This window comes from Silene latifolia, chromosome 8, assembly GCF_048544455.1.
Source record: "Silene latifolia isolate original U9 population chromosome 8, ASM4854445v1, whole genome shotgun sequence".
In the NCBI taxonomy this organism is placed as follows: domain Eukaryota; kingdom Viridiplantae; phylum Streptophyta; class Magnoliopsida; order Caryophyllales; family Caryophyllaceae; genus Silene; species Silene latifolia.
Genome location: NC_133533.1, coordinates 13,398,159 through 13,413,198, shown reverse-complemented (window position 1 = coordinate 13,413,198; position 15,040 = coordinate 13,398,159).

The window sequence follows — 15,040 nt, the reverse complement described above, 5'->3', positions numbered from 1 at the left end:
TCGACGACGCCCATTCTACCTCGTAAACGAGCTCCAAATAATGACAATGACAACTAAAGAATACATGTGTCCTATCATCATCGGGTGTTTGTCGGGTTCTCTATAAATTCCAATATCGACGGATACGGGTATCTACAGAGCCCCCACTTTGACTGAGGCTTGGACGAGGCGAAAGTCAAAGTATACCCCAGGTCCCTCTCGACCTGAGGATTCTTCGGGTCGTTTATAGTCCATTAGACTTGCGTATATAAGCTCGCCAGCCATAAGAAGAGATCATACCTGAAACTTCGTTGGGGATTGCCTCTTGCTTCTGTTGTGTCATAAATTGCGTATATGGTGGGTTGAGCCTTATCCTTAGGCGCCTACGTATCCGTTTCTGACAGAATCAAACCCGCGTCGTAGTTCGGCAACTGCTGACACATGCCCAAAGTTTATCATCTGCTGGCGTATGTCCAAAATTCATCATCTTCTGACATTTGCCCAAAATTTATCATCTGCTGGCGCTTGTCAAAATGGGACGGGACTTTCCGAGGAGGTTGCCGTCGCTTTCATCATTTGCTTTCAGCTACGGAATTCTTCCATTTCATACTCTTGCATTGAATTGAATTCTTGGTGGATGTCATCCTTTACATCTTGATAATGGTCTCTGAAGCCAACGGCTTCAGAGCCCCCAGTTTGCAATGGCTCTAAAGTCGAAGACTTTAGAGCCCCCAGTTGAAGCATATCCTGCTATATTTGAAACACAAAAAACATACTAGCAATAATCATCACATGAGCACATTTGGATCATCGATCTTGAAATTGGATCATTTTGAAGTACTGGGTCATCGACCCGAAAGTTGAATTTGATAATTTTGAATAATTGGGCCATCGACCCGAAAATTGAATTTGAAAATTTTGAATGATTGGGCCATCGACCCGAAGATTGAATTTGAAAATTTTGAATGATTGGGTCATCGACCCGAAAATTGAATTTGAAAGACTGGGTCATCGACCCAAATTTTGAATTTGAAATGAATCACTTGGATGCTGGGTCGTCGACCCAAAAAGTTTTTGAAATTTTGAAAGTTTTTTGAAATTTTGAAATTGAACCTTGATGGGTGAGCATGAAATGTGACTCAGACATTCTATACGACCGGTAAACAACGTGGGCGTAGCCCGCTACCGCAAAACAAAAAAAGAAAATAAAACCGTAAGTGTGCACGGGCTTTAATTCAAATATGGACTTGTTGAGGATAGAAAATGTAAGTCGGCCGTTCCGGCGCTCCCCAAAACGCGATAGATGTGCGAAAACCCGATGCATCGTGCCAAAGACTGGTGTGGACTGGGGCGGGCCTAAGAGGCGCGCGACCCAAGGCCCACACGGCTCAAAAAAACGGCATCCTAGGGGTGTCCTCCTAGGTGTTTCCTTCCCTTATACTTTCTATATATATAAGGAAGAGCTGTATTGCCAAATTTATTCTGCTTTCTTCCAAATAACATAAATCATTATGAATAATCTAGCGAGTGCTATGCGAGCGTGGGAGACAGACTTCACTGGCGCAGAGAGACAAGAATTAAAGACCGCTCAGCTGGCGCAATTACTTCCCTTACGCCAGATCCCCCTTCAACCTGCGTTGTTGGAACACTGCCTTAGCTATTGGGATCCCCGAACCATGTCTTTGCTTTTCCCGAGGGGGAGATCGCCCTCTACCCGAAGAGTTTTACGCCCTAGGAGGATGGGATCCGAGGCCATACGGCTATACCTAAATTTCATTCGGGGTGGCGTGGAACATATCTAGGCGCCTTGGCCTTTCCGGGACGGAGTCCGAGGGGATAGTTACCGGTGACGAAGTCAACCTTTTTGCTATCCATCGGAAATTTTGTATCTTGCGAAACAAGATTTTTTTGCCCGCCGTATGGCGCGGGGCCTTTGGATTGATCATGCTTCACCTCTATGTCTTGAAGGTAGGATGAACAAGACAACTTGTGTAGGACAAGCGAAGCTTTTGTCCATTGTGTCCCAGATGGAGACGGGACATAACCCCTCCTGGATTATTCTCATTTGAAACCCTCAGGGGTTTAGATGCTAAGAAAATGAACCACGGTATCGATTGGTCGGGATGCTCCCGTCTCGCAGTAACAAAATCTATTCTCCCGATTTCGCATCCTTGATTAATTTTCCTTTTATCACAAATCTTGTCACGTTTTTGTTGCATTACGCCACGATTTTGTCACGATTTTGCTTTGCATTTCGCCACAATTTTCTTGTATTACGCCACGATCTTGCTGTATTCTGCCACGATTCTTGCCACAATTCCGTTTTTTCCTTCTTTTTCTTTTTTTTTTCTTTCGTTTTTTTTTGTCACGTTTTTTTTTTTTTTTTTTTTTTTTTTTTTTTTTTTTTTTTTTTTTTTTTTTTTTTTTTCGTCTTTTTCATGTTTTCTTTTTTTTCTCTCTTTTTTTTTTTGGTGTGGCTTTGCGAGAGATTTTGGCTCTTTGCCCCGCGCGTGAGCCCGGCTCGTATCTCGCTCGTATGTCGACTATGCGCGCCAAGCGATATGAAGACGAGCATCAAAATGACCTTGCATATTGGCGAAACAAAGCGACGGGAGGGGAATGTCGCCCTCTTTCTGGTTCATGCCTTGGCTTCGCCTCAAATCCTTTACTATCCTTAGGAAGATGACAAGACCGGACGTTTTAGCCTCGGGGTTAGAGAGGTCTATTCACATTTACCCCGACCGCGTCTGCGTCGGATGGGCCGCAGACAAACAATTCCCAAGTGTGAGGTGTACATTGGGACGAGCAAGAGAGTGAATTCCTCTATATGTGATGATTGGCTCAAAAGGTGGCACCAAAGGCGTCTTTAGTACGTATCTGCGCGCCCTCAGACTACCTGGGTATCCCCGTCTTATACTAAATGGCTTAAAGAGAAGACCGAATCAGGTAAGGACTTGTGTCGGAAGGATGAGCTTGTTGACATCAAATATTATGACAAAAGCAGAAGCAGTCGCGACTTCTTTGTTAACGATCTTTCGTCTGCATCTGGACCTGAAGCTAAGACTGAGAAGACTCCTAAGACTAACTCACAGGTGACAGGTGTGTGGAAACGGTTGGGTTCAAAGGCACACTCGGGCTCAGCCTTAGAAGGGAGGCTTGGTCCTCGCTTGAGTGTAAAAGATAGACTGGGCCCTCGGGAGGAAATGACGATTCCTCCTAAGAAGCGCGCTAGACAGAACACAACTACTCCTCCCCCACAGGAGCCTCGGTCACGTGACCCAAAAGGCAAAGGGAAAAAGAAGATGTAGGAGCCTTCGACTCCAAATATATTATTTGATATACTACTACTTATTGTTTGTTGCTAGTTGTTTTCTTTTTTTTTGAAGGATGTGACGGGCATCGCCCGATCTTTAATAAGACTTACTATCTATTAAAAATTCCAGTTTCTGCATAAAATTTCATTTTATTCAAGGAAGGGTCGGTTGTACTCTTTTAAAGAGCTGCCTACGTATCTGTTATCAACAGAATCAAACCGAGCTCGTAGTTCCACAAAACAAATGCGCTACAATCATCGATTTATAACGCATAAAAAGCAGCGAAGCAAAAGTGCCGCGGCCTAGACTCGCTCACGAGCACTGCAATTCAAAATTTTTATTTTACGACATTGAGAGTGAGTTCTAAGGATAGTATTTCTTCAGTTGATCCAAATTCGTCGGATTCGCAAAGTCATTTCCATCTAGATCTGTCAGTCTGACTGCCCCTCCCGATAATATCTTCTTTACCAGGTAGGGACCGGCCCAATTCGGCTTGAATTTTCCCCTCGGGTCAATTGGTAGTAAAGCGCGAACGGACTTTAGAACTAAATCTCCATCTTTTATTCCTCGAGGTTTCACCTTTTTGTTAAATGCCCTTTGTATCCTTTTCTGATAGAGTTGAACATGGTGTAATGCATTTAACCGTCGCTCGTCGAGCATAACCAAGGAATCATACCTGGCTTGCAGCCGTCGCCTTGAGGGACGACTTTCTAACAGGATCCTTAAAGAAGGTACCTCTAATTCGATAGGTGGATGCTTCCATCCCATATGTTAAGTAGAACGGAGTTGCTCGAGTGGTCGTGCGAATAGACGTCCCTGTATCCCCACAAAGGCGAACGGTATCTTCTCCGGCCATTCGCGATAATTGTCGGTCATCTTTCCGAGGATCACGGTGATTGTCTTGTTAGCGGCTTCTCGCACCATTTGTTTGAGGTCGATACGGTGACGACTTGTGGTGTTTGATTTTATACTTTTCAAGTATTACGGCAGTTTCAGCCTGGAAGTGAGTGCCATGATCGCTAATGAGCTCATGCGGCACCCCATATCTGCAAATGATTTCATTCTGAATGAACTTTGCTACCTGCTTTGCTTGTAGAACCTTGTACGATTTCACTTCTACCCACTTCGTGAAGTAATCGATGGCGACAAAGATGAAACAATGCCCACTGTTCCGGATGGGTTGACCTTTCCGATAATGTCGATTCCCCATGTTGAGAAAGGCCATGGTGATGTCAAAGTATATAACAATGATGGTGGCACATCTTTGTATGTTTGCGAAGATTTGGCAATTATGGCAATGTTTGACATATTGGCGACAATCTGTCTCCATCGTTGTCCAATAATACCCTAATCTCATGATTTTACGAACCAAAGATATGGGCATTCATGTGTGGGCCACACTCTCCGTCATGGACTTCTTCCATGACTCTTTTCTGATTGGTGAGTCTATGCATCGCAAAAGGATATTTTGTGATCTTCTTGTACAATTGTCCGTCATTGGTTCTAACGAATCGAGCGGCTAGCATTCGAATAGCGCGCTTTCCGCGGTTATCCATGTCGGGTGGATACTCTCCTGATTCTTTAAATTTCAGAATAGCATGATACCAAGGTTCGGCCTCGGTTTCTTCTGTGTCTCCGATTACATTAACATAAGCAGGTGACGATCTTCGTTCGACACATATCGGCATAGTATCCATATGATCGGTATGTTGATCGGAAGCGACTAGCTTTGATAGTGCATCAAAACTGGTTTTCATCTCGGGGAGGTGCACGTACTTGACATCGGCGAACAACTTTTCTAGTTCTTCGATTTTTGCTTGGTACGGAGCCAAGCTATCACTTCGGGTTTTCCACGTCCCGGCCACTTGATTGATCACTAATGACGAGTCCCCATGTACTACAAGCTTTTTGATACCTAACTCGAGAGCACTGTGCAAACCGAGTAGGCATGCTTCATATTCAGCCGCGTTATTAGTGACGTTAAAGTCCAACTTGATCGAAATAGGAACATGTTCACCTTCTGGCGAAATGAGTAGAACTCCTATCCCGTATCCCCTATAGTTCGATGCTCCATCGAAATAGAGGTCCCACGTATCATTGTCTATGTGAACGATATCTTCGTCGGGAAACGACCATGTATCCACAACCTCAGTTTCTTCTATCGGGTTATCCGCCAGGAAGTCTGCAACCGCCCTTCCCTTTATCACTTTTAGCGGTACATATTTCAGGTCGAACTCGGAAAGCATTAAAGTCCATCTTGACACTCTGCCGTTCAGAACTGGTTTTTCAAACAAGTATTTGATAGGGTCCATCTTCGAGTGGATGCAGACACTATGACTGAGCATGTAGTGCCGTAACTTCTTCGTCGCCCATACTAAAGCCAAACATGTCTTTTCGAGTTGAGTATACTTGATTTCATACTCCAAGAACTTTTTACTAATGTAGTAAATTGCTCTTTCCTCTTTATCGATCTGCTTGACATTGCCCCCATTGCGAGTATCCGTGATGTAAGATACAACAAAAGTGGTAACTTGACCGTTGGTGGGGTGAGCACGGGAGGGGAAGATAGTATTTCTTTGATCTTATCGAACGCAGCTTGGCAGTGATCATCCCATACGACGTGTTCCCCGACCTTCAATTTCTTGAAAATTGGCTCGCATATCATAGTTAGCTTTGCCACAAACCGACTTATATATTGGATTCTTCCCAGGAAACCTCGAATTTCCTTCTCGGTTTTCGGGTGAGGCATTTCCATTATGGCCTTTATTTTCGATGGGTCCACCTCGATGCCACGGTGGCTAACGATGTGACCCAACGGTTTGCGGATGTGACTCGAATGCGCATTTTTGTGGATTCAACCTCATGTTATACTTGCGCAGTCGCTCGAAGAATTTGCGTAACGTACCAAGGTGGCCATCACGCTCCTTTGACTTGACAATCATGTCGTCGACATAAACCTCGACCTCCTTGTGCATTAAATCATGTAACAATGTTGTCGCGGTCCTCTGGTATGTAGCCCCTGCGTTTATCAACCCAAAAGGCATTACGGTGTAGCAATAGGTTCCCCATTGCGTTCTGAACGCAGTCTTATGCATATCTTCTACCGCCATCTTGATCTGATTATAACCGGCGTATCCATCCATAAAGGATAGTAACGCGTGTTTTGCCGTGTTGTCCACCAGGATGTCGATGTGAGGTAATGGGAAATCGTCCTTCGGACTTGCCTTGTTTAAATCCCGGAAGTCAACACAAACCCGAACTTTACCATCTTTCTTTGGTATCTTTGGAACGACGTTAGCCACCCGGTCGAGTATTCGACACTTTGATGAACCCAGACTTTGAGTTGCTTGTCGATTTCTTCTTTGACCTTCAAAGACCAATCTGTGTGCATTTTGCGTAGCTTCTGCTTGACTGGCTTATACCCCGGCTTGATTGGGATCCTGTGCTCTGCAATTTCCCTATCAATGCCCGGCATGTCTTTGTAGGACCATGCGAAAACATCTTTGAACTCATGCAACAAATCAATGAACCCCTGTCTTTCGGTGGAACTTAAAGTAGTTCCTATTTTAAGCTCCTGTGGTTCTAAAGTTGTACCTACATTGATGGTTTCGGTATCTTCGATGACCGAGGTTTTCTGTTCGTACTCTTCCAACCCTTTTATCAACTGTAGAGGTGGTTCCACTTCTTCTTCTTCTTCTTCTTCGACCAACTGTTCATCCTCGACCTCAGTCTCAATGTCATTATTAAAACAATCATTTTCAAAAATTGAATTGCAATGTAAGTAAGACAAGTCGTAAGCAAACTGGTTCATCTTATTATTGATTTGAAATTGCGCGAAATGCGCTAACATTTGAGCCAACTGATCAGAACTCAGTGGCGAGATAGGGGTATTCGGGACAGGCCCCGGAATACCACCATTAGGAAAAGGTGCATAGGAAGGGAAAGCTAGGGGAGGGGTATTTTCAACACCTGACTCCTTAGACTCAATCTTAGGACCTATCTCAGACTCAGACTCTGACTCAGACTCAGACTCAGAATCGGTAACATCATTTGGCTTGAACATCTCTCCTTCTCCCGTTGTCAACTTGAAAAGAAGTCCTTTGTTGTCAGTCCACTTGATTGTTTTCCGCCATCCCGTGTTGGTCCTAAGAGGATCCATATCGGTGATGAGGGTAGATGGGTCGAACCGCTCGCTTCTCAGGATCATGCTTACCAAATCTTCGTTTGGTATTGGTGATTTCTTCTCTTCACCGAAAAGGAGACCCATGGCGTTCTCGTCATCTATGGATCGGTTTGGTTTCTATTGGCATCACGGTCAGAATGTCTTCGGGGATGTAGTAGCAATCTTGGAATACTTCGATTCCTGGGACCATAAGGTTCTTCTTTGGGTCAAAGATAGGTTCGGGGAAGTCCATGCAAGGGAGTTCTTCCCCAGCTTTCACGAAGTGACCATTGAGAGTTAGGTGATACGGTCCCATTTTGATATCTCGATCTTCGATCGTTCTTCCCCTCTTTTCCCGTAGATCTTTCTCAGTGGGCTCATATCCAAGCCCGAAAGTTACTCCTTTGGCTACGGGTGGTTTCAACTTGAAAGCCTCCTCCTTTCTAGGATATAAGGAGAAACCGAAGTACTTCCCAGTCTTGAGAATCACCTCGCAGACATGACTTCTCGTGTATAGATCCATATTTTCTGCTTCGGAGTTCAGCTCGATCATGTTGACAATCTCGAAACCACATGCGTCATTAGTAGCTTCGACCCTTACTTCAGAAGTACTGTCTCCTCCTGCCACAGTAATTGGCGTGGCGTCAATGGTGACGGTCTTGCCATTGAGTGGGACCTTGATTTTTCGATGCAGCGTTGATGTTACGGCCTTCGCAGCATGGATCCAGGGCCTTCCCAACAATAAGTTGAAGGACGAGCATATGTCAATCACTTGGAAACTTATTTTCTTTTCCACTTGCCCAGTCTGTACTACCAGGTCGACAAGTCCACTCACTCGACGCACAGTGCCATCGAATGCCCGAACTGTCTGCGTAGTGGGGATGAAGTCATTCTTCTCCAAGCCCAGAATATGCGCCGTTTTCAGAGGGAGTACGTTGACAGCCGATCCGTCGTCAACCAAGGTCATAGGGATATGCTTGTTGAGACACACGGTAGCAATATAGAGGGCCAGGTTATGTCGAGGCCCGAACGGCGGCAGATCTTCGTCGGAGAATGTCACACCGTTGGTAATCTGAGGCCGATTCTGGGCGATGTGGGTGACCATATCCGCAGGAGTAGTATTTGACGACACGGTCATGTTCATCAAAGCTTGCAACAAAGCTTGACGATGTTCGAAAGAGCTCAGGATAAGTTGCCAGATAGATACGTCGGCCTTAGTCTTTTTGAGTTGCTTGATGAGGGAAGCCTCGGAGGTCGACCCTTCACCAAGAACTTCGACCACTGCCGGCTCCTTTTGAGGTGCCTTACTCGGGATATCCTTAGCTTTCTCCACACGATATGGGCGTCCGGATCTAGTCAAATGGTTTGACTCTAGGGCATCTTGCCTCACCTTTAAGATTTCTTCTTGGGTGTGAGGAATTGTCGCACCTTTGACGAGGTAAACATCATCCTCGTCATCAGCCCAAACGCCATTGATCTCATTGCCGCTTCGGAGTATGTAAGGCGTACAATCAACAACAAAATCCCCGAATGTAATCTCGTTTCTCGAGCTTGGTAGGAATTCGGAGCAATCCACGAATATTCTTCCGACGAAAACCCCTTTTAGACGGCATGGGCGAATCAAGTGAGAGTAATCGACACTATCTTCGGTAGAGACAAAGTTAGTGTGGTCGCCAAATGGATTGGTGACGTTGTTGGGCTTTATGGCCGGGATTGGGAGCGTTCCGTTCTCAATCATATCTTGAATTTCGTGCTTTAGTCTAAAGCACCTTTCAGTATCGTGTCCCTTCCCTTGATGAAAGGCACAGTAGGCATTCGGTTTGTACCATTTGCCTTGTTGATCAGCAGGAGGGTCCGGAGTTGGACCAATGGGCTTCAACTTTCCTTGGGCCATGAGCCTTTGAAGAGCATAGGCGTAAGTGCATCCGATATCAGTGAATACCCTCGGAGCTTGGCGCGGAGGCCTTTTTGACTGTCCATCTAAGAGATTGACGGTGTCAACAAAATGGGGGCTGCGGGTGCTTTTGCTTTAGATGACGAAGCCCCTTGGTATCCCTTTGGCTTCTCGGCAAAGCAATTCGGACATCGTCCTCTACCTTTATCCCGATCCTTATCAATTCTTTGAAAGAACCAAAATTTTGGTATTTCAGAGCATTACGGTAAACCGGTCGTAAATTCTTCACGAACTTATCTACCATTTCAACTTCATCAGGCTTTTTAGCTAACTTCACGCTTTCAGCGCGCCATCTTGCGAGGAATTCAGTAAAGCCCTCTTTCTCCTTTTGCGTCATAACCTCCAAAGTTCTTATGTTGGTTTGAATCTCAACATTGTCAGCATAGTGCTTACAGAACTCCACCGTAATATCTTCGAAAGTGGGGAAGTTCTTGAGGTCAAGATTATAGAACCAAGCCTTTGGATGTTCACCCAGAGATTGGGCGAAAATTTCAGAGAGCATATCAGCAGGTACTCCCTTCGAGTGCTAAGTACCCTTTATAGGCCTTAACATGGTGGATGGATCTTGAGTGCCCTTGAACTTTGGGATGTCGGTGAGTACCATGTTCGTGGGCAACTTGTCCCGAATCGGGGCATAGGCCCTAGCATTCTCATAGTGAATGTTCTTCCCCAGGGAGAGCTTCAAACGGTCCTCGATGAACTTGAACCGTTTCTCCAAATCGTCGAGGTGGGGTAGATGAAGAGGAATCTTCAACCAGCTTAGACTCGATCACATCCATTCGGGTCATCATGAGGTTCACGGCCTCCGTGAGCTTGTTGATAGCATCTTCCATTGCTTGACGTCGGGTTTTTGGCGGCCTTTCTACAAGAAAACCCCGTACTGAGTCAATATTTAAAGTAAGAGCCCCTGCACACTTAAGGACACGACCCCAACTTGACTCAAACAAAGACTCGACTTGAGATCGATTAAACAAGGGTTCGACTCACGGTTTGAATTAGACCTTGGTTCATTTTAGACTCGACAAAACGACATGACTCAAACTGTCATAACTCGATTCTAAACTGGACTTGGTGTGACTAAACCCGTGATTGGACCAACATAGCCCATGGGTTCGAGCAAAACGTCCATAAGGGCCTAGCTTGGACGTTTTTTGTGGACTATCCTAGACCAAAGAGTCGACCAACATGACTCAAAGCCCAAGAGGTGAGCTTGGGTGACCCAACAAGGTCGTGTTCTAGACTCTTGGAATGAAAAAAAACGTCTAGCCTAACATGGCCAGGACCCGGACACGACTCTACGCATTTCATGCTTGGTTGAGGTTCGAGAAGCATTTTGGATCGGATTTGGAAAAAACGAAGGATTGATTTGAAAATGAGATTTGAAATGGGCAGCATGCCGGCTATAAAAGCTCATTTTTGGGCCGAAATTTCTAGTCCTATTTGGGCAGCATTCCGCGTTTTTAAAACCATGCTATTTTGAAAGTAAGTCGTTCAAAAGTTCGGTTTTGAAAAGGACTTGGAATTTTCGAAAAAAAGGACTCGGGAAAACACATTGCACATTGTCATTCTCATGTTATAAGGATGTATGCTCCTAGACATCTCTAAGTCTCGGCAAGTCTTCTATAAGAAGGTCTATGCCCTCCATCCTTTTGCGGTCTAATAGAGCGAGGTGTCTTAAGGTAAAGTACCTAGAAGATCGTCCCCACCCTCAAGAACCACGCGAGGCGAAGTGGAAGCGAGCAATGTGCAGCTTCCTGGCATAGTGGGACGTCGCCCCCCACGCATCACGAAGAAACGCTGGGACGGCCCGGGCAAGTCCTTAAGGGTTTATGCATGAATCGTAGCACTATGAGTAATGTTTTACTTTCCAACACTTTCTTTTCAAGTTTCACCTCGGAGGAAAAGACCCTAGAAACACAATGTAACTAGTCCTCTTTCCCCCCCGGAGTCGCCAAATCGTGGACAAGGCCCTCGGGAAGCTGCGTCCGCGGGATCCACACTAGGCATAATCGACTCGAGGTTCTTTCGAATCGAATTAAGACATATTAGAGTCGCCACCAAGTTTTTGGGAACTTGGAACCGTTCAAGTCAACTTTACACCTTTCATCGAAAAGCATAAAGCCCATCGACTACGAGTGATTAAAGATAAAGACTTGTACCCTATATCACTCGATTTGAATGACTCTCGTAATCCAACGGTATTTAGACGGATCCACAAACCATAGATCTTGAGTAAGGGGTGAGGGTACGTGTTGGGAAGCCCATAAGGACACCCAACCCCGCCCGTCGATAACGGCCTCTACTAAGTCAAGTGTCGGATTTCAAACAAGGTCATAGCTACGTACGATGTATGATATGCAAACGTTGTTTTAACCCTATCATGTGACAACAATTTCTATGTCGTTTTAGATGCAACTAAACTAACTTTGTCAAAGTTGTAATTTAGCATGTGGGTTGATTGATCTAACAACATGTAAAGCAAACAAACAAGGCTTAAGGGGGAATGGGGGAGCCGTTGGGATCTACCTATTACAAACCAGGCATTTCATGCCGACACAACGATAAATAAATTACAACTCGATCTAATTACAATTGCTACATACAACTCAAAACACGACACAAAACACACGGCCATTGGGCCTTGAAAACCGTGCACAAAGCGGGGGGGGTGACTCACGGCCTACAGGACACACGGCCTTGGGTCACTCCTCGTGTTGCGCGCTCTCACTTAATCTCATCGAATTAGACATAGGGCTACGCACCAAAGCATGCATTAGCATAAACCGGGCCATGTTGCTTTAAACAACATGCGGTTTACTACGCTCCTACAAGCATTGGGGAACAACCGTCTAACCAAACAAGACCAAGGTTTTTGAAGAGGTTTTGACTCAAAAGAAGTAAAACAAACTCGAAAATTACAACTCGATAACAAACGATAAATTACAAGCTACAAAATAAACAAAGAACGAATGACAAACAAGGAAAGAGAAACGAAATAAGAAAGACAAAACCCACGGCCAACTCACGGCCCAAACCCACGGCAACCTCACGGCCAAGACAAGGCCAACCTAGTTCCTAAGTTAGATTCATTGGTTAGATCGAATGATTGCGAAAAGGGATAGGAAACAAGTTAGAAAACGAGTTAAAAACGATGTCGATTGATTGTCGCGCAAGGGTGCATTCTACACGGCCTAAAGGGTCTAATTAGGTCAAATTCGCTAATTAATTTAACTCATCGAGTGTCAATAAGAAGGTGCTAATCACGCACTCTTATACTAGCGAGAAATTAGGTGAAAGAGAGAGATGCATTCAATTAATTACAGAATCGTCGATTGATTTTATAACTTACGTCGAAGCCACCTATCGTGTCTAATTAGGTTATTAAATTAAATTAAAGTCATCTAAATACGTCATAGGTTAACAACCAGAGGTTAAACTAACATGCAACGGGTCCTAGGGTATATCGATTTGGCCGAAACAGTAAAGGGGTCGAAAGCGATGAAAGTTAGACAACTCGTTTTATTTATGCCCTACCTTGAACACGAGGATATGTAAATGAGACGGGGGTGTACGACCGACAGAAGTAGCGGTTTCTTTTCCCATCTCAAGTCAACGCGGGTGTTCGTGGTGGTACTTTAACTCATACTCGGACTAACTAGTTTCATAGTTAATTTAAAACAATCGATAAACAAGCGAAAAAACAAACAAAAAAAAGACAATAAAAAAAGGCATAAAAAAAACGAAATAAAAAGAGGAAAGAGAAGGGGATTTGATGCACCCTCAACCTACATGTATCGTTGACACCGTCTTGGGTCGTAATCGATGGTAGATTTTATCTCGAGAGGCCGTCGTCGACGAAGAACAAAGCACACACGGGTTTTGGAAAGTTTCTGGACAGCGATTTTAAAACAGTGATATCTCCCTCGTTTCACGACGAAAATTCGATTCGAAAGATGTTTTGGAAACTAGAAAGATAGGAGAACAAGGATCTTAAAGCAACCCCTGCTCGATTTGGGTTATTGGGCACGAAAAACGAGCGCAAACAGAACTGGACAGACAAGAGTAAACCGCGAAAACAGAGTGTTATTTCACTCTGTTTTTCGAGGGATCTCGTGTACTCTCAAGGGCAATTTGGCTCGTAATTCTTTATCTAATGTGTAGATGGATGTTATGTGGTTAATTAGGAACAAGAAACTCGAATTTTTATGGAGTTTTGATGGAGGAACGAAAGGGTTTTCGAAGAGGACACACAAACAGTTTCAGTTTGTGTGTCGGTTTTGTTTAGGGTTTTTGAAGGATGTTTAGGGTTTGTTTCTGAGGTTTAAAGCTTGTATGTGATGCTTGGATGTGTGGAGGACTTAGAGGAATGAATGTATGGTGAAGGGGTGGTATTTATAAGGAGTTGAAGTAGGTTAAAAGAGAGGGAGAGGCAATCGGGCTTGCTGAACATAGCTGCTGTCCAGCAGCTTTTGGGGGGGTTTCTAGGGTTCGTTTTGGGGGTTTTCTTGGTGATTAAGCTAGGATAATATGGGTAGGATACTAGGGTATGGGTTAGGGTTAATGGGTACGGGTCTTGGTAGTGTTTGGAGCGGGTTTTGGGCTCGAGATTGAGCTGCCAAAACAGGGGGGCTGCTCGTTTGTTGCGGGCTGTTTGGGGAGGTGTTTGGGATGGAATTTTGGGCCGTGGATAGGGGGTTCGAACAAGGGTGGATGGTTAGAGGCTTGGGTTGGTTAATGTACTCGAGATTCGTGCCAATTCGTAAAGGAAACGGGCTCAAAAACCGAGCTAAAATCGAGCTCAAAAAACGCATGTTCAAAACGAGTTCTTTTCGATTTTCAAATCGATTTTTCAAATCAATTAACACATTAAAATAAATGATTTTTCAAACCAAATATACTCATAAAATGATTTTTCAAATCAAATATTTATTTTATTTTCAATAAAATAAACTTGGGAAAAATAAATTCAAAATAAAATAAAATAAATTAAATTTACCTAAAAAACCATAATTTAAATATCATTTAAATTAACAAAATGAACTCACTAAAAAAACATTAATTTAAATATCATTTAAAATAATAAAATGAATTCACTTAAAAAAAACATTAATTTAAATATCATTTAAATTAATAAGATACTTCATCGACGACGCCCATTCTACCTCGTAAACGAGCTCCAAATAATGACAATGACAACTAAAGAATACATGTGTCCTATCATCATCGGGTGTTTGTCGGGTTCTCTATAAATTCCAATATCGACGGATACGGGTATCTACAGCTTGTCTCCACCTGGATGAACTGAATATGGTGTACAATGCGCTTCTGTCATGATCGTCTTTTTCAACTCCTCATCATTAGGAACACACCACCTACCATCAAACCTCAAACTACCATCTGTATGAATAGAAAACCGGGACACTGTCCCTTTCTCTATTCCAGCTCTCCACTCCACTATCTTAGGATCCAAAGCCTGCTTATCCCGAATGTCATCATAAAACTCCCGATGTACTGTCATATCACCCATGGCATCTCCTTTCTGCATCATATGTATCCCAAAGCTCGCTACCTCATCTCTCAGCCTCATCAAAGATAGAGCTGTACACAAGGAATGTACACTCTTCCTACTCA